Below are 20,334 nucleotides of genomic sequence, written 5' to 3'. Positions count from 1 at the left end.
TGGCCCCATGCCAGAACAGCGAGAGGATGGTGGCATCATCGAATGCTGTCGCCGCGGCGAGCCTGCAGAACTCCCAGGAATACTTGACTAAAGGGAGATCTCAGCGGGCAAAGGCGATGAAGTGAGCGGCGAAGAAACATGAACAACAAAAGACTAGCAAAACGGGGAAAACAAAACAGGGGTGGGGGGGTTGGGTTGAACGGTGCAGAGGAACTGTCTTGGGTCCGGTATTCTGTCACGTTTCTAAAGAAGCACGGAACGAGGAATTCACGAAATGAGAGTCTTTAATTATCCAAAGAGGGAACATAGAGCACAGGAAGACATTCACATGACATAAACAATGCCGGACATCAGACACGGGGAAAACCAAGGCTTAAGAGCAATGGGAGATCAAACGAGGAAGAACTGAAACAGGTGAGGAGTAATCAAACACGGCTGGACAATCAGGGAAACTAAATAGGAACAGGAAAACCAAATATGGGCACGAGAGGAAGGAAAACACAAGCACAGGGAGACAGGACTGACAAAGATACACAGGCTAGAATCAGAACACGGGAAAACAGGCAAGGCAAGTAGAGTAGCTATCGCCAGAGCCATAGAGAGAGAGAGTTGTGACAACTCCGTTGACTCCATTGGACCGTTTTTCTTTTACAGCAATGGCGGATCATGGAGCCACTCAATAGTTCCCAGAAGTTAGCTCTCATACTATCAGCGCCATAGAGATTCAGCAGAAGAGACCGCTGTGATGAACTTTTTAAAAGATAAGATATTTATAGAACAAAATTATATATTATCAACACAGCTAATCAAACTACCTTGTGGATTAAAACAGATTATTATTAGATGATTCCTCAATTAATTAGTAGATTTACAGGATGTTATTCATTCTCTTCATGCAGTTTAATTCGTTGTTGTGTAATTAAGGCTTTTAAACGTGATTTCTGCTGGTGGGAAGCTATTTAATAGACTTGGATTTATTGCAAATGATGCTGATGGACCTAAGTGAGAATAAAAAAAGAAAAAAATAGGCGAGCAGTTTTCATTTCAGAATCATGATCGGCTAAATTTCCAAAAATTTATGATATACCACTACTATAGACGTAATCACAATAAACCTGTACTGTATTACTGTATTTTATACTTAAATGTCTTAGCTACTGTAGAAGTACTGTGTTGAAGGAGAAGATGCCACAGGACTGAAATGCAATGGAACATCACTTAACCATTTCTCCTTTTTCTCCTTTTCTTTCTGGCTCAGAACCACCTGAAGACTCCCTGTAATGAGATATCACCCTCACAATTAGTCTCTTCACTGGGTTTGGCAAGTCTTTCCCTGTTCTTTGTGAAAAAGTGCCAGTTCCCAGATATGATTACATCACATTTTGTTGGTGTAATCTATAGATTTTGCTCCTGCTGACTATATCCAGCCTCTTATGAAGACTTCAGATGACCAGCACCTGTGAAGAGATGACGCCAACCCTTGAGAGGACTTCAGATGAAGCTGACTCTGAATAAACATACAAAACTGCTAAATTTTCCTTGCATTGTAATCAACATGATCATATCATGTAACCATTGCTTTAATTTGTTCATTGTTTCTGAATGCATGATTTGTATAGCCTAATTTTAGAACATTTCTGCCATATGAACATTACTTTGACACAGTTACAACTGTTAACAGAACTCTTATTTGTAATGTAGAAACATTAATTTTCTATGAAGCTGCTTTGAAACAATGTGTATAATAAAAAGTGCTATACAAATAACATCAGTATCATATCAGTAGGGAAACCATACATTCACCCTTCTTTCTGTGAGGGTCTGGAGCACTCCCATGCAGCACAGAAACTATAATGGAGACTGTTTAAGGACAACATGCTTTATAGTATTGTGGCGGGAGGAGCCAACGACAGACACAGTGGGCGTGGCGTCAAGCCTCGGAGAGGTTTTTATTAAACAATAAACAGGGAAAATAAAGTGTCCAAGGGGAAAAGTGTCCAAATAAACAGGGAACCTGGTGTCCTCGCTGTGCCGTGGGGCTAGTGAAGGAGGGTAGTGTTCATCAGGGAAGGGTCCAGGGAAGGGGCGGAGTCCGGTGGCCGCACGCGCTCCCCTCTCGGGGCCGGGAGCGAGTGGCGGCGGCGTCTCTTGCGCGGCTTCGTCCATCTCTTAGGTTCCCGGCGCTTCTGGGGGACTCGACGGCCCGGCATCCTGGCCCGTCAGCCGCCTAACGGGTGCGGCAGTCCTCCTCGACGCTCCCTTCCTGGACCCACGAGGACACCAGCGTGCATGCACGGGGAAGAGACCGGTCTCCCGAGGAGAGGCGCGCTCGGTGTTTAAACAGCGGCGGTGATGAGGCTCTATTCTCATCAGGTGCGCCTCATCACACGCCGCCAGCCCTGGCTGTTTCAGCGCCCCTCCTCTCTCACACACCCACTCCCGTCGGGAGCCTGGTGAAGGGCGGCGAATAAGGGACGGGGTGGTGATGATGGACAGGGGGGAGGCAGCCGACTCGTCACAGTATGTAAATAAGTGCATAACAAAAGTCAACATACATAAAATATATGATTAAATGTGTAAAAAATTTTTAAGTTGTTTTAAATTTGAATATACTACAAAAATATTTTTATATATTAATAATTGAGGGGTGCACAAGAATCAAAAACATTAAATGAGATTCATTTCCACTTAATCTTAAAATATCTTCACTTATTTGGAATGAATTTTCAAAGACAACAAACTTAACATTTACCATGAGATTGGTAAAACGATAATGAACATTAGGATTCAGCTGTGTATGTGTAATCAGTGCAGTGGATGATGGGAACTGTAGTCTGGGGTGAGTAAAAAAAAAAAAAAGTATAATAATTCACTCACACATAAATACATTATGAAAGTGAAAGTGAAAAATTACGTGACATACGACCAAGTATGGTGACCCATACTCGGAATTCGTGCTCTGCATTTAACCCATCCAAAGTGCACACACACAGCAGTGAACACACACAAACACACACACACACACACACAAACCGTGAACACACACCCGGAGCAGTGGGCAGCCATTTATGCTGCGGCGCCCGGGGAGCAGTTGGGGGTTCGGTGCCTTGCTCAAGGGCACCTCAGTCGTGGTATAGAGGGTGGAGAGAGCGCTGGACATTCACTCCCCCCACCTACAATCCCTGCCGGCCGGAGACTCGAACCCGCAACCTTTGGATTCTCTAACCATTAGGCCACGACTTCCCCATTATAGTTATAATATGAAAATCCCTTATTACAACTTATGATGTATTATTAATTTTGTCAACTATTCATTAGTTATAAGCATATTTAGCATCAATATTTTGTTCAGTTTTTCTTGATCGTACTTATAAAATAATACTGGGCTGTTTGAATACAATTAGAAGTGAAATGTATTTGAAATGCATACCATGATACATTACTTGTAATAGGCTACTATTTAACTGTACTTTACACAAGAATTTCAACATCGTATCATTTGAAGGGAATCCTAAATAATTTTCCAAAAAAGATATGCTTAAAATCCCTAATTATTTACATGTTTATGTACCTAAATTCAAGCAAGCTCACATAATTCACATGACAAAATTTGATGAGTTCTCATGCACATCAAGCAAGCAAGTCTAAATTAAAACTAAGTGATATAGAGCAATCTTTTCTCCTCAGAAGATTTGTAAGAAACCACTCGATTGATATAGATTACTTTTGCGATTTTCATCTGCTATGAACTTATTGAAATGTTAACATTTTGGTGACTTTTAGCAGAAGAACATAAATCTGTCAGATTTCATTAAGGGTGACATATCATAATAATCAGATTTTTCCAGGTTTTAAGTGCAATAATCAGGTCACCAGTGCATCTACCAACCAAGGAATCTTGAAAAAGATTAACCTGGTAACCTTGTTTTGGTAAGCCTTTTTCTGCAAGCGTCTGAAAAAACGAGCACGTCTGATTTCGCTCCCCTAATGATGCTGCAAAGGGATCTCATTATAATATTACCGCCCCTTAATCTGTACATTTCCACCCACGATGCCGTCATTTTGATTTCACAAACCACAACAGTGTACCAGTTCTAACACCATGGGGAAATTTTGAGCAAAACATGCTAACTGTTCTGCCTTTGGCTGGACAGACGAGCACAAAACACTATTTAGAATCCCAGCCTCAGAGGAGAAAAGAGAGCAGTGGATTTATAGATTTATATACTGTATATCGCGGCTGCCACACAGATTTAATATAAAAATGTGATTAACATAAACTTGTGTGTGAATGAGAACTTAGTTTATTACTCCCATGCTGTGACAGCTGTTTTCTATAGGTGTGCTTCAAATGTGTGCACTCAGAAAACCATATATCAGACGTTTAAACTAATATGATTTAAAATGCATGATTACAAGCTGTAATGCAGCTCTATTCTAGAAAAGGGGGCAGGGAGCACCAGCTCATTTGCATTTAAAGAGACATGGACAAAAACAGCCTGTTTCGGCTTCCACTCAAAATAGGTATTTTCAAAATTATATAATAAATTATCTGTGGGGTATTTTGAGCTAAAACTTCACAGACACATTATGGGGACACAACACTTGAGACTTGTTTTACATATTGTAAAAAGGGGCATAATATGTCTCCTTTAAAATATCTCAGTTTTTGTTTTTCGAAGATGAACGGAATTCTTAAAGGGATCCCTTGGTATTAAGACTTGTATGGCTTAATATAACGTAAATGATGTCTCTTACTGAAAATGTAGTAGAAAACCCATCAAAGATATTATTTTAAAAAAATCACATCGTTTTATACATATTTTGGACTATGGGGGGGCGCCATTATTCTGATGACGTAAAATAGTTGCACTCGGTAAGCTACTAGCGCTAACTGATGCTATTTTTACCACAATACATCTCAAAATAGACAACTCGGAAAATAAAATACTGATATGATGACCACAGCTACTGAAAGAGCTTACAGGTGGCGGCGGATATAACTATAGGTTTAAACTAAATGCTGCACCATTGATATTTCCCCACAAGGAGTCTAAACGCCCCGGATATCGTGGGAAATCCGCGCTGAGGAACTCCTCTAGCGGCCGTGAGTCATAATAAGCGTTGGCATGTTTGCATCCTAACAGATGGCATCTAGCGTTTCTTGTCTCAGTCGTTTGTAAGCTCTTTCAGTAGATGTGGTCAACTGAAAGACTCAAAGGCATCGGGGCTAAAGTGGAGAGAAAAAAAGAAGCGGGTTTTTATGAAGTTTTATTCATCCACAGGCATCTTCCCATGCTTTTCTCCTCCTATTATCGCTAAGAAAGCAGTCTTACATTGCTTCTCTTGTTGCCCTTTGACTGAAAATGACATCCAAAAGCCACACAATGTGGTATCGTATCAGTATTTTATTTTTTGAGTTGTGTATTCTGAGTTGTGTTGCGGTAAAAAGCCAAAGACCATAGAAATAAGCGCCAGTAGCTCACCGAGTGCAACCATTTGACGTCATCGACGCAGAATGTACTGTGCACATAAAATAATGGCACCCCCCATAGTCCAAAAGCGATGTATATTTTTTTAAATAACATACATTTTCTTGGGTTTTCTATTACATATTTAAATAAGAGACATAATTTACGTTATATTAAGCTATACATGTCTTAATACCCGGGGATCCCTTTAAAGGATTTGGAACAACATGAAGGTGAGTACTTGATTACAGAATTTAGAATTTGTTATTATTTATTTTATTTTATTTTTTGGGTGAACTGTTAAATTAAATAGAACACAATGTTATATATTTATTTTCCCCAGCTTCTCAAAGCATCTATGTGTGTAGTTAGCAAAAGCAACCCAGTTGTTTTTGAAGGTAAAAAAAGTGGAATATTCTGCAATGGCCGAGTCAATCTCCTGATCTCAACCCGATTGACCATGCATTTCACTTGCTGAAGACAAAACTAAAGGCAGAAAGACCCAACGGCCCGGCACATCACAAAGGAGGAAAGCCAAAAAAAAAAAAATCCTGTCATTATTTACTCACCCTCCAGTAGTTCCAAACCTGTATGAATTTCTTTGTTCTGCCAAACACAAAGGAAGATATTTTGAAGAAAGTTTGTAACCAGGCTGTTTTGGGGCACCATTGACTTCCATAGTAGAAAAAAAAAAAAATACTATGGAAATACTATGTCAACGGTGACCCAGAACTGCTCTTCCCACATTCTTCAGAATATCAGGCTCCGGGGCGATCCTCAGCTCTGTCGCTCCTCTTGGCGATGGCTCATCAGTTGCTGTGGGTTCCGACTCTCCATCTGCGGTGGGCTTAGACTGAAGCCCGCGCAGCGGGTTGATGCTTGGCTGGGCTCTGAGTTGGGAGTGGGACTGGTGTATTTGTCCGCGATATCCATGTTTTCTTTGTAGTGGTCAGGTATTCTATCACGGTTTGCTGTAGTCGATGAACACACAAGAAGATGATGAACAAGGTTTAAAAGTCTTTAATTAATCCACACAACGATAAATCCAACATAGAGGAAGGTTAGTGACACACGTAGAAGAAAACATTAACAATACCTGACCAAAACTAACTTAACAGACCAAATAATTAACAAGACACAGCTGAAAATAATGATGAAAATCAAATCAATAACCATGACAACAAACACAATGGTGAAAACAGAGTCCAAAACGGTGCAAGGTGTGACAGTTACATCTATAATTACACTGTTGATTCTACCTCTATCCTTTAAACCTAACCAGACCACCAGACCTGTCCCTAAATTTACACATATACCACTTCAATAGCAGAATTAAGTGTTTAGAAATTTACTTTTCACTTTTACGCCAGATTGTTCCTCAGACCTCATCTTACACAAATTAACCAGCAGGGAATTACATTTTCATCAGTGTCCATCCCTGGCAGATGGCCGATGGCTGTCTTGGAGACAGGGTCTTCACTGCGGATCAGTCTCTGGGGCTCATCTAGGTGTCCGGGCTGTAGAGGTCATCTCTAGGTGCTGATCCACCATCTGATCTGGATACAGACTGGATCTGGATGGCTACAGTGACCTCGGAATAAGAAAGAAACAGACTAATATTAGCGTAGATGCCATTCTTCTAACAATGTAACAAGTACATCAGGTGTTTTGGGAAGTGTTCCCGGTTCCGGTTGACCTAATTAATGCAGCCTAACAATCCTTTAACAGATTTGAATTATAGAAATGCGATAGTGTATTATGTGTAAACCAGGTTAAAGAGATGGGTCTTTAATCTAGATTTAAACTGACAGAGTGTGTCTGCTTCCCGAACAGTGTTAGGTAGATTGTTCCAGAGTTTGGGCGCTAAATAGGAAAACGATCTCCCGCCCGCAGTTGATTTTGATATTCTAGATATTATCAAATGGTCAGAGTTTTGAGATCGCAGTGGACGTGAAGGACTATAATGCGATAAGAGCTCACTCAAATACTGAGGTGCCAAACCATTCAGGGCTTTAAGTCAAGTCAAGTCAAGTCACCTTTATTTATATAGCGCTTTTAACAATACAGATTGTGTCAAAGCACTTAACAGTTTCAAATTGGAGGATGGATTGTCAGTAATGTATAGAAATAAGATTAAACACTCAATTTTCAGTTAAGGCATTTCATTATTGAATTCAGAGATGTCATTGTCTAGCTCAGTTTACTTTAAATAGTATCTGCAAAATCAAATTGACGATAATCACTAGAAATTAAGTGTACATCATCTCCCAGCACCGATCCACCATCTGATCCGGACACGGACTGAGAAACAGAATAAGAAAGAAACAGACAAATATTAGCGTAGATTCCATTTTTCTTACGATGTAACGAGTACATCGTGTGCTATGGGGAGTGTTCCTGTTCCGGTTGATCTAATTAATGCAGCCTAACAATCCTTTAACCTATTTGAATAATGGAAGTGTATTAATGTTATGTGTAAGCCAGGTTAAAGAAATGTGTCTTTAATCTAGATTTAAACTGACAGAGTGTGTCTGCCTCCCGAACAGTGTTACTTAGATTGTTACAGAGTTTGGGTTCTAAATAGGAAAAGGATCTGCCTCCTGCTGTCGATTTTGATATTCTAGGCATTAGAGAATTTGAGAACGAATCAGAAGTGGAGGAATATAATGTAATAAGAGCTCGCTCAGGTACTAAGGAGCTAAACCATTCAGGGCTTTATAAGTAGTTAACAAGATTTAAAAATCTATACGATGCTTGATAGGGAGCCAGTGCAGTGTTGACAGAACAGGGCTAATGTGGTCATACTTCCTGGTTCTACTAAGAACTCTAGCTGCTGCATTTTGAACCAGCTGTAGTTTGTTGATCAAGCGTGCAGAACAACTACCCAATAAAGCATTACAATAGTCTAACCTTGAGGTCATAAACGCATGAATTAGCATTTCTGAATTTGACGTTGAGAGCATAGGTCGCAATTTAGTTATGTTTTTGAGATGGGAAAACGCAGTTTTACAGATGCTAGAAACATGGCTTTCAAATGAAAAATTGCTTTCAAACAGCACACCTAGGTTCCTAACTGATGAAGAAGAAATGACAGAGCAGCCGTCAAGTGTTAGATAATTAAGAATTTAGTAGTAAGATGTTACTCGTCATCCAGTTTTTTATATCGACTATGCATTCCGTTAGTTTCTCAATTTGGTGTGTTTCACCGGTCCACGAAGAAATATGGAGCTGAGTATCATCAGCATAACAGTGAAAGCTAACACCATGTCTCCTGATAATATCTTCCAAGGGTAACATGTAAAGCGTGAAAAGTAACGGCCCTAGTACTGAGCTTTGAGGTACTCCATACTGCATTTGTGATCGATATGATACCTCTTCATTCACTGCTACGAATTGATGGTGGTCAGATAAGTACGATTTGAACCATGCTAAGGCACTTCAACTAATGCCAACAAAGTGTTCTGGTCTATTCAAAAGAATGTTGTGGTCGATAGTGTCGAATGCAGCACTAAGATCCAGTAGCACTAATAAAGAGATATAACCACGATCAGATGAAAGAAGCAGGTCATTTGTAACTCTAATGAGAGCAGTCTCAGTACTATGATACGGTCTAAATCCTGACTGGAATTCCTCACATATACCATTTTTCTCTACGAAGGAATATAATTGTGAGGATACTACCTTTTCTAATATCTTTGACAGAAAATTCTTCCAATTGTCTATGAAACTATGTTATTCTGCGGGCACCACCAGAGTGGTGTTTTGAGCCGCGACTAGGCCGTCTCACACTCACCCAGTTGCCCTGCAGCTCTAACGGAATAGAACAATGTACAGGACTCCCTGAGCTAGTCGCATCCAAAGCAGTATCTACAGCCCTCACATTCTTACTGTCCTCAACTAAAGTTTGGATGCGTGTCTCTAATTCTGAAATCTTCTCTGTCAGCCTAACTATTTCCCTGCATTTATCACATGTGAATCCCTCGTCGCTGACAGAGAGAGATAAACTATACATGTGGCAAACAACAATAGCAGGAGAAGAAGCCATTACTCACCATGATTGAAGAATTATTCGCTACCACTGTTGTTTGATGAACTTGTGAAAAACGGAGCGAGAAAAAAGAAAACAATAATAGGCGAGAATAGAAACGCGAATGGAACCACGAGTGACAAGCTAACCGGCTAACGAATGCTAATGTGTTGCACTCGCGGTTTTAAAAAGCGAACGATCAAATTAGTTTGATAGATAATACCAGAAATATGGTGGGAATTAAGTTATATATTATCACTTTAAACAACAGAGAGTGAAAGTAAGATAGAGATTCATCAGAAAAGCGAAAACCTTCGCCGCTTCGCACCGCCACCTGACAAGCGAGTCTGTGACCGGCGCCTTGGGCTGCAGGACCGGATGGCTGCTTGCCAGAGTTGGATCAACTCTCCCCCCGTTGCTAGTCACGTGTCTATGTTATGATTATGTGCTTCTGTTGCTGAGGTGTTTTTTTTTTCCTGTTCTCACACTGTACTCCCGCAGGAGCATAGTCTGGGGGTTATATATTTTTTCTCCTCTCCCTTCCTCATGTTTATGCTGTATTATCTTCCAAAATTCCCTGTCTTCCTGTCCTGTCTACCCTCTTGTCATATTGTATGTATGTTTGTGTATGTATGGACAGGTTGATGGCTAATTTCGCTGGTACTTGTGACTAGTGATAATAAAGGGCTACTACTACTATCAGAAAAGCGAAGCTACACGGAGCTACAATTGCAAACCTCTCAGCAGCACGACAGACTTGTTAGCTAGATTAAGAAAAGACATTGAAGTCCAAAACCTTTGAAGACAGGATTATAGAGGTGGGTCTGTATTCATTAACCTGTGATGAATATAGATGATCTTCTAAAATGTGTTTTTCATTGACAAAAGAGGCAGCTGTTAAATTGACAAATTTATGAGATTATACGTTTGGTTTAAACACAGCATTTGTCAGCTGTAAACATAAAATGTACAGTAGTGTTTGAAGAGGGAAGCAGCTGTTTTGTCAGCCGGTGCTCACCATGTTGGGTGAAGATCCAGTTTGACCACCAGACCTTTCTAGGAGGAAGGAAGACTTTGTGAAATGTCATATCTTAGTGTTGTTGAATGTCACAAAACTGGACAGACCAACATGCAAATTTTTTTTTATTATTATTATTTTTTATTTAGTTAGTTACTATATTTAATTAAGCACAAAATATGAGGTCATATCAATCTTATTGCACGAGGTTATTTCACCTTCACATTCTTTCATGAGTTAAGTCATGTACCTCTGTGTAATTTTCTAGTGTCTCAAAACAGTACAGAATTAAGCACTCAGTAGAGTAGTGACAGTCATATTTAGCTGCAGTGTGTGTGTGTAGCCCATGGCATTTTGAGCAGTGCATATGGCTTGAATCCCTTCTTAAATATAAATATAACATTTAGCCTGTTTTATTGTCTGGCAGGTGAAAAATGGAACAGTCCATGTATTAAGGTGTTATTCGTGTAATTAACACAAATGTTACAAGTTCTACAGTAGTTTAATGATTTGAATTAGGGATCTGAAACAAAACCTGCAGCAAAGGAGTAATATTAATTGTGATGCTTGTCTTATCAAACACCATTTATAATGGGGAGAGGTGTTTTTTTTACATACTCTAATTAAAGGTTTTTGAGGTTCTGCTTTTACAAGAAAATGAAGGAAAAATGCAATGGATAGTGTACTGAAACACGGATTTGTGTATTGTTCTTTTTCTTGGTAAGCTTAATATATTGAATTGAAAGCGACAAAAGGCATAATGCCACGGTGCATTTCAACCCTCAGTTAGAAAGTTTACACTTTACATAGTCTCAGTTATCTCTTATGTTACTGTTTGACTTGACTTGCTCCGTTAACTCATTTGCAAAGAACAGCAAGAAAGTAGATACTCCAGGAATAACACAAGTGCACACACACACACACCCATTCAAAACACACCTGCCAGGTGACATATAATGCCTGGGTGCACTGGTGCGTATTGTCACATGATAACAGCTCCACCATTACTGGTGCACCTTTCTCCAGACTCCACCCCTTGTAAAGTCACATGGGACAAACTCCTACACAAGCACAAGGAGTGTCGGATATCACAGAGTTTGCTCTAGAATCAGGTGACTGTAGTGATTATTCATAATCGAAACTTGTTGGCTAGATTAAGAAAATACATTGAAGTCCAAAACCTTTGAAGACAGGAGGGACTGCATTTGAATTATAGAGGTGGGTCTGTATTCATTAACCTGTGATGAATGTAGATGATCTTCTAAAATGTGTTTTTTATGGACAAAAGAGACAGCTGTTAAATTGACAAATTTATGAGATTATACTTTTGGTTTAAACTCAGAATTTGTCAGCTGTAAACGTAAAATGTACAGTAGTGTTTGAAGAGGGAAGCAGCTGTTTTGTCTGCCGGTGCTCACCATGTTGGGTGAAGATCCAGTTTGACCACCAACCCCTCCTAGGAAGAAGGAAGTCTTTGTCAAATGTCATATCTTAGTGTTGTTGAATGTCACAAAACTGGACAGACCAACATGCAAAAAAAAATAAAAAATCTATTGTTTTAAGAATAAAGTTTAGATTTGTATTATTATTATCATTTTTTTCATTATTATTTAGTTAGCTACTATATTTAATTAAGCACAAAATATGAGGTCATATCAATTTATAAAGGTTATTTCACTTTCACAATCTTTCACTTGCCAAGTGCTAAAACACTTTTTCTTTTACTTTAATTATTACTGGTTTGTAAACCAAATGTCATAAACATATGGTTTAGAATTTCAAATTGTGTTGGCTGGATTGTTTTTGTGCATAGAATATTCAAGTTCATATTCCCATGTAAACTTTAATATTCAGATTGTTTAATAATCTTATAATTCACCCAATTATGAAAAACCTGTCAACATTTCCTTAACCATAATACTTTACCAAAAGCATATGACTATTAAGATTAAGATAATATATAAATAAGATATTTGAATCTTAAAATATTCTCTCATCTTTTTCCTCATACATTGAATGTTCACGAAACAAAAACTTTCGTGCATATAAAAAGATATAGTAAAAATAATAATCCATTTGAATCAAATGGTTTAATCCAAGTGTTCCAAAGAGACAACATTGCTGAGTAGATTTAATTTAGACTTTTATTCATGTATAAACACTGATCAATATACATGCATACAATATACATGCAATAAATATGGTAAAAATGGAAGCGTAACTGTACTTAATTAAAATATATAAACATATAATGTGATTGTGCCTCTTCAGAAGAGATTAAAGAGATTATTATTTTTACTATGTTTTATTGTAATTTTCGATGTTTGAAGTTTTTGCAAGAACTTTCAATGGAGGGACAGAAATCTGTCAGGTTTCATTCAAAATATCTTCATTTCTTTATTGTCTTATGGTTTTAAAGTGAAATGAGCATGGGTGACACAATGGCACAAATTTCAGATAAAATGACACAATTGTAAGAGTAAGTTTACAGTGTAATGACATATGTAATTGCATGCAGGTACTCCCAATGTAACAATTTTACAATATTAACATGTATGTACATAAATTTTGCATGTACATGTACTGTATATACATGAAACATTAAGTCCATTAATGGAAACACAAGCACTGTCTGGAGGAGTTATTTGGACAATCTCTGAGGAAAAAGAAAAAGTACAAAAGCTGCCACTGGACCAGTACCCTTTCAAAAGATATGTCTTTGTACATTATTTATCCCTAATCACTGGCAGCTGATGGCTTTTGTACTTTTGGGAGCGTAGGAATATTTGTTTTCTCCATCCTGGTTACTATTTGATGTATATGACATATACTGGTATTCAGGTTGTTGTGTTTTTGATGATTCAGTTTTTAGGTCTTTGCTGTGGTTATGTTAGTCATTGTTGAGGAAGTTTATCAAAGTGTACGATCAAAGGTCATTATTTGCAGCACAAAAGGAAATGTGTCATCTGATATGCAAAATATGCAGTATAATGTATTTTAGACATAAAGTAACCCAACATTTCCTTTTAAAAGTTGTGGTGGATCTGATTATCATTATCAATCAAATTATTATTTAATAATCATTCAGTCTGTTTACTAAATCAATACCCCCCCCCCCCCTCTCTCTTATTATTTTGTGAGGATATTTTTTTATTCACTGTTCATTATTTGCCAAATTGTAGACTTTCATTTTATGCTTTTCTTGGCCATTGCTTTAGACTGAGCAAGTAAGTGAGTGAGACTGGAAAGTATTTTCACTGCTTTGAAGCCAGGAAAGTCAGACATAAAATCACACAGAAAAAGTGCAGAGTACAAAATATTAGGACACTGCGTATATTAACAGCAGGACAAAACAATGGAAGGTAAATTTGGATGAATCACTTTCATGTTAATAAAATAATAATAACAACAACAACAAAAATTTTTGCATGCACATACTTGAAACTATGTTTATATAGTTTTACTATATGATGTATGTGTGTTTTAAATCTGTGTCGATATGTAGCGTTAGGTTTAGTCAAATGTTCAGTCGGAAGGTCTCACCTCTCAGGTCAAAGTCCTCTGTGTCTCATTGTTAATAACCACTGTCCTTGTTGGTCTGGCTATGTAATTCACCCAATGATGGCTTTAGCTTGTGCTATGTGTGCAAGCAGCAGCTAAACTTAATGAAACAGTGAGGATTGGTAAATTGGGATTTGTACTAAAGTCTAAAGGACACTGGCTCTCCAGCACTAGGGTTAAAGAACTTTGTAATACAGTAATACATACATTTGTAATACATCTTTACAAATGCATTGTTTATCTTAAAAAAAAAAATGCTATTATGCAGTTATTTAAACATAAAAACTAAAAATCAAGTACATTAAGTACCAAATCAATTAAGTACCTTTAAAAAAAAATTATAATAATCTGTCAAATTGGCAAAATATATATATTTTTTTGAAAAAAAAATCGGAATAGAATCCCTTTCAATTAATTGGAATTGGAATTTTAGTTGAATTGGCTACACTCTACTGAAAGTTGAATTGGAATGTTAAGAAGAGTAATTTACTGAACTGTAATTCAAATAAATTTGAATTTGAAAAACAGTTAATGCATCCTGGGTGTTCTTCTACCCTGGTCAGCAAAACCCTCTGTACTTAGGTCCTATTACCCTTCAGATATCAAGGCTTTTCAAACTTCTGTTCAGAACTTTTAAACAAGGCTTTCTCAACATATAGCGACAAATTTTGTTGTTCTTGGTGTTCTGTTTGCAACCTCAGTTCTATTTAAAATTCAGGAATAAAACTGAAATTTAAACATCAATGGCTTCAGACACTTGTTTCAGAGACTTCAGACAGATGTTTTCATTTAGCAACAGAAACACTTTTTTCAGTACTTCACTGCTTTATACCACCAGTATATACAATAATAACAGAATGTGCCAGTTGACAAGTCTCAAATCGCTCTTACTGTACTTTGATGGCATATGTCACAGTGATGTGTTGCTGGCGCCATCTCATCTCAGTGCATTACACTGTTTCAAGTCAGAAAAAAATTGGTCTTTGCAGTAACACATGAAGTCAAACACACCTATAGGCTACATATATCAGAGCATTTGGTGGTGCTAACATGTTAGAAAGCAGTACTAAAGACTTGATGTGTTTCGTGACATCAACTGTGCTTCGCCTTACCTATTGGTGAGATTTATGGCTTGCAGTCATAGGTAAAGTTGAAAACGCTCTTCTTACTGAAGTAACCTTGGCTCCCTGAGATAAGGGACGAGCGTTGGATTGATATGTTTATGGGGAAACTCCTGTTTACTCTCATACTGAAGTCTGATTTGTTCACGCTCGTGTAGCTGCATTTTGTCAGAATTTTTCAAATGATAGCGAACCATCATCAACTCACATGAAGCCTTATAGCACGGCAGCCTATGCAACGCTGGTTCACTTATCGCAGGGAACCAAGGTTATTTTAGAAACCTGGTCTCTCACATTGATACGCTTATGGGGAACACATTCAATAGTGTCATGCTATAAGCAAGTGTAGAGAAGCCATCCTGGCAGCTGCACAAATGTCACCTATAACATCTGGCTCTAACATCTGTGGTCATGAAGTCATTTGAAAAACTGGTTTTGGCTTATCTGAAGGACATAACTGGACCCCCTGCAGTTTGCCTACAGAGCAAACAAGTCTGTGGATGATGCAGTCAACATGGGAATGCACTACATGCTGCAGCATTTGGACAGACCAGGGACTTATGTGAGGATCCTGTTTGTGGACTTCAGCTTGGCCTTTAAAACTAACATTCCAGACCTCCTCCTGCCCAAACTAACTCAGCTCTTCGTCCCCACCTCCATCTGTCAGTGGATCAACAGCTTCCTGACAGACAGGCAGCAGCTAGTGAGGCTGGGAAAATACACATCCAGCACCCGCACCATCAGCACTGGAGCTCCTCAGGGCTGCGTTCTCTCCCCACTGCTCTTCTCCCTCTACACCAACGACTGCACATCTAAAGACCCCTCTGTCAAGCTCCTGAAGTTTGCAAACGACACCACACTGATTGGCCTCATTCAGGACGGTGACGAGTCTGCTTACAGACAGGAAGTTAAGGAGCTGGCTGTCTGGTGCAGTCTTAACAACCTGGAGCTCAACACGCTCAAAACTGTGGAGATGATCGTGGACTTCAGGAGAAACCCCCCTGCTCTCCCCCCACTCACCATCATGAACAGCACTGTGACTGCAGTGGAGTCATTCAGATTCCTGGGCACCACAATTTCTCAGGACCTGAAGTGGGACATTCACACTGACTCTATTGTGAAAAAGGCCCAGCAGAGGTTGTACTTCCTTCGCCAGCTGAGGAAGTTCAACCTGCCACAGGAGCTGCTGAAACAGTTCTACTCTGCCATCATTGAATCCGTCCTCTGCACTTCAATAACTGTCTGGTTCAGCTCAGCTACCAAATCTGACCTCAGAAGACTACAGAGGGTAGTCCGGACTGCTGTGCGAATCATTGGTACAACCCTTCCCACTCTACAAGAACTGTACTTATCCAGAGTGAGCAAAAGGGCTGGTAAAATCACTCTGGACCCCTCACACCCAGCACACAACCTCTTTGAACTGTTGCCGTCTGGTCAACGCTACAGAGCTCTGTGCACCAGAACGACCAGACACAGAAACAGTTTCTACCCTCAGGCAATTCATCTCATGAACACTTGAACTCTTAACAATAAACATGAAACACACAACACTATCATACGTTTTATTTTTATTTTACATACATACTTATTCAAATTTGCACCTAATATACCTGTACATACCGAATTGGCTATTTTGTATATTGTGTTTGTGCTATTTGGCACATTGTCCATTTTTGTATATTTGAACATTATTTTATTCTTATTTTTTCGCACTGTGGAGCTACCGTCACTAAAACAAATTCCTCGTATGTGCAAACATACCTGGCAATAAAGCTCATTCTGATTCTGATTCTTTAAAAACTCGACTGGACCATGCCCAGGAGAAGGCTATTCCTCTGCTGGAGTGAGCCCTTACTCCAACAGAATACTGTAAGCCCACTGAGGTGTAAGCCAGGGCTACAGTGTCAAATATTCAGCGGGATAGTCTCTGCTTCATAACTGGGAGACCTTTATAGCGGCCTCTGAAGCACACTAGAGCTGCTCTGAATGCCAGAAGTGGCTAGAGCAAAGTAAATTAGGACCCTGCTCATTCATTTGGTTAGGAAGAGCTAGAAGGCTGATGACTTGTGCTCTGGACGGATTGGGGAGCACTTTAGACAGATAGACATTTCTTGGTTTTAAGACAACTTTACAGTCATTAGGCCCAAACTCATGGTATGAACTGATAGTGCTTGTAAACTGCCCATTTGCTTGACCGATGGTAAAGCCAAAAGTAGGGTGTCTTGAGCAATAGGGACCATAATTCAGTCACCTAGAGCAGCTCAAAAAGATGATGACTGTTGATAAGTCCCATTTCGGTACAGAATTAGGACAAGGTAGATTCAGTCTCCAAGCTCCCCTCAAGAACTTAACAAGGTAATTTTTTCAGACTGACTGGGCAGGCACGAGAGCATGATTGACTATGATGGCTGTCACATACTCTTTCTTATCCAGCAGCTCTTGCAGAAAGGTTAGCATGGATGACACATCACAGAGAGGATGGTTCCTCGTTCCATGCTGCATACTAGTTAGAAAAGACTAACCACTCGATAGTATAGAGGCATCTCTAGCCTCTCGTAACCCTCATAGGAGGGGCTGTAGCCTCCAAAATAGTGTTAGTCACCCTCGCACAGAGCTGCAAAGACTCCCGTCAAGAGGCCAAAAATGAAGGCTCTACAGCTCGGGCCAAGCTGCCAGATCATGCCCCTTGCTTGAGAGAGGAGGTCCTCTCCTTGTCCACTCCTTGGTTCAGTCTGCCTGGCACGTGAACCTCCCTCAATGAGAGTAAGTTGCACTGTGCCCATAAGAGGAGGCGTCTTGCCATCCTGTAAAGGGAGTGTGTCCAAGTGGACCAGGAACATGGTGCCCTCTTAAGGCAGGTAGGAAGGTTTTTAGGGCTAGAAAATACGTCATCATCTCAAAGAAGTTGATGTGAGGCCATTGCTCCAGGCTGGACCAAGAGCCTTGTACAGTCCTCGTACAGTTGGATGCATCTGTCGTGACCACCTTCCTTCTGTAATTAGTTCCAATGGGAAGCCTGTCTGAAACAGGAGAGGAGCCTTCCAAAGAGGTACAGCAGTGGGTCACCTTGAGGCAAAGATGTCCCAGGCACAGTGGAGGGGCCACATGTGAAGCAGGCCCAACAGAAGATGACATCATCCTCTGGAGAACTGGAGAACATGATTAAATCTGAATCATGGCGCAACCCGCTGAATTGTCAGTGTAATCCAGGGCCGCATCTGGGTCGAGTCGATAACTGTCTGCAGGAAGATGACTGGGAGCTCTTGACTAAATTGATTTTCATCCCAAGTGTGCTCAAGGTGGCTGAATATTAGCGACCTGTAAGCGAGAAGTTCGAGCTTCGATCTGGCTAACACAAGCCAATCATTGTGGCGATTCATAATGCGGATACCCATCTGCCTCAGAGAGGAAAGAGATCCACGCACTTCATAAAAGTGCGCAGGGCTGGAGACAGTCCAAAGGGCAGGACTGTATATTGATAAGCCATCCCCTCGAATGCAAATCTCAAGAACGGTCTGTGATGTGGGGCTATCTGGATGTGAATGAAAGCGTCTTCTAGATCCACTGATGAAAACCATTCCCCAGTTTTTACCTGTGCAGGAATATGTTTCAAAGTCAAAATCCTGAACTGGCATTTCATCACTGCACATCTCAGGTGTCTGAGATCGAGGATGAGCCTGCCATCTTTCTTGGATATGAGGAAGTAACGGCTGTAAAAGCCTGACTCACAGTTTGCTAAGGGAACCATCTCTGTGGCCCCTTTTGCCAGCAGACATTGCACTTCGGCCCGGAGAACAGAATCGTTGTCCCTTACCATAGTTTGAATAATACCTCTGAAGCGAGGAGGACTGCGAGCAAACTGGAGCAAGTAACCCCATTCTAAAGTCTACAGAATCCAACTTGACATGCCTGGGATGGCTTTCCAAGTCTGGAGCCGGGTGGCTAGTGATCTGAGTCTTTTGAGTGGCAGGTCACCGCATAGAGGCGGGGGAACTGACATTTTGCGTTAATGAGAAAATAAGTGCTCTTTTGAGTATGTGGGTCCACTATCACAGCAGTAATTTGCTTGGGCGCGTACTGAACAGGAAGGGCGGGAACAGCTAGAACAATGCTTCTACTGTATCACCCAGAGCTAAGCAGGGGAATGGAGAGTGAGGCGAGACTTCTTTGAGGGCAGTCTGGTCTCGCTGGGACCAGACCCTCTCCTCTTCCTCTCTGTGATGAGATCAGGGTCCAACATCCCTCTCGGGCGGTGTCCCGGGCGCTTAGGAAATGGATAGCATTTAGCTATCCGAGGGTACTGTACGAGCCCAAGCTCAGACTTCGCAGGCTGCTGGGAGGATGGAGCTTTCTAGTGACTTGAACCAGCCGCTGAGCTAGAACACTTTGGCTGCGATGACTTCTGTGCTGCCATGAAGTGCTCAGCAAAACCGTCCACGGCACGGCTGAATAATCCCATGGGGGACACAGGGGAGTTGAGGAAGGTGACCTTGTCAGTGTCCTTGATCTCTGTTAAGTTCAACCAAAGGTGGCGCTCCAGCACCACCAGGTTGGCCATGGCCTTGCCACTCGCCATTAGCTGCAGGTAAGGGGCGATAATCCTTATGTATGCCATATACTGTGAATCGAGGCGCTGCGGGGAAAATTAAGCACGCAGGACCTGTGCCACACGAGCCACACTCACAACGCAACATTTGAAACAATGGAAAGCACGGAAATTTGCTCTTAGGAAATCCTCTTTGAGATCACTGGATGGCCATATGGGAAGCACTTATGAGCGGTATCCTTCCACTTCCAGGGCTCTTCGATGGCGAGTAGCAGGCTTTGGGGGATGGACAGGAGGACATACAATGTATCTTGAGATGCAGTTGAGATGTAGTGTAATATTCCTGTTGTCTACAACAATCAGCTTAACATTTTGAGCTTGGCTTTGCTTCAGTAGTCCTCTGTCATTGAGCATCAGTGCACCGAGGGAAATGTGGGAAATCATTCAACAAGACACTAACAGTACATGAGTATTTTCTTGTCATTGAGTGTACAGTTGTCACGCCCCTGGACTGTTTTTGTTGTGTTTTCCCTCCCCATGTGCTCCATGACCCAGTTCCCTGTCTATTTATGTAATTTGTCACACATGTT

General features: G+C 40.5%; 1 protein-coding gene across 1 annotated transcript in view; it reads left to right on the top strand.

Moving 5' to 3' along the window:
* Positions 1-11,579: 11,579 nt before the first annotated feature.
* LOC306854815 (LIM domain and actin-binding protein 1-like) overlaps positions 11,580-20,334 on the top strand; it is a 32,411-nt gene continuing 23,656 nt past the window's right edge. Inside the window, exon 1 of the mRNA XM_079393042.1 lies at positions 11,580-11,734. The gene's annotated coding sequence lies outside the window, so the exon portion shown is untranslated. The remainder of the gene's footprint in view (positions 11,735-20,334) is intronic.

Source organism: Barbus barbus, assembly GCF_936440315.1.
Source record: "Barbus barbus genome assembly, chromosome: 35".
NCBI lineage: Eukaryota > Metazoa > Chordata > Actinopteri > Cypriniformes > Cyprinidae > Barbus > Barbus barbus.
The sequence above is the reverse complement of the archived record's forward strand: the minus strand, read 5'-3'. Positions and strand labels throughout refer to the sequence as shown.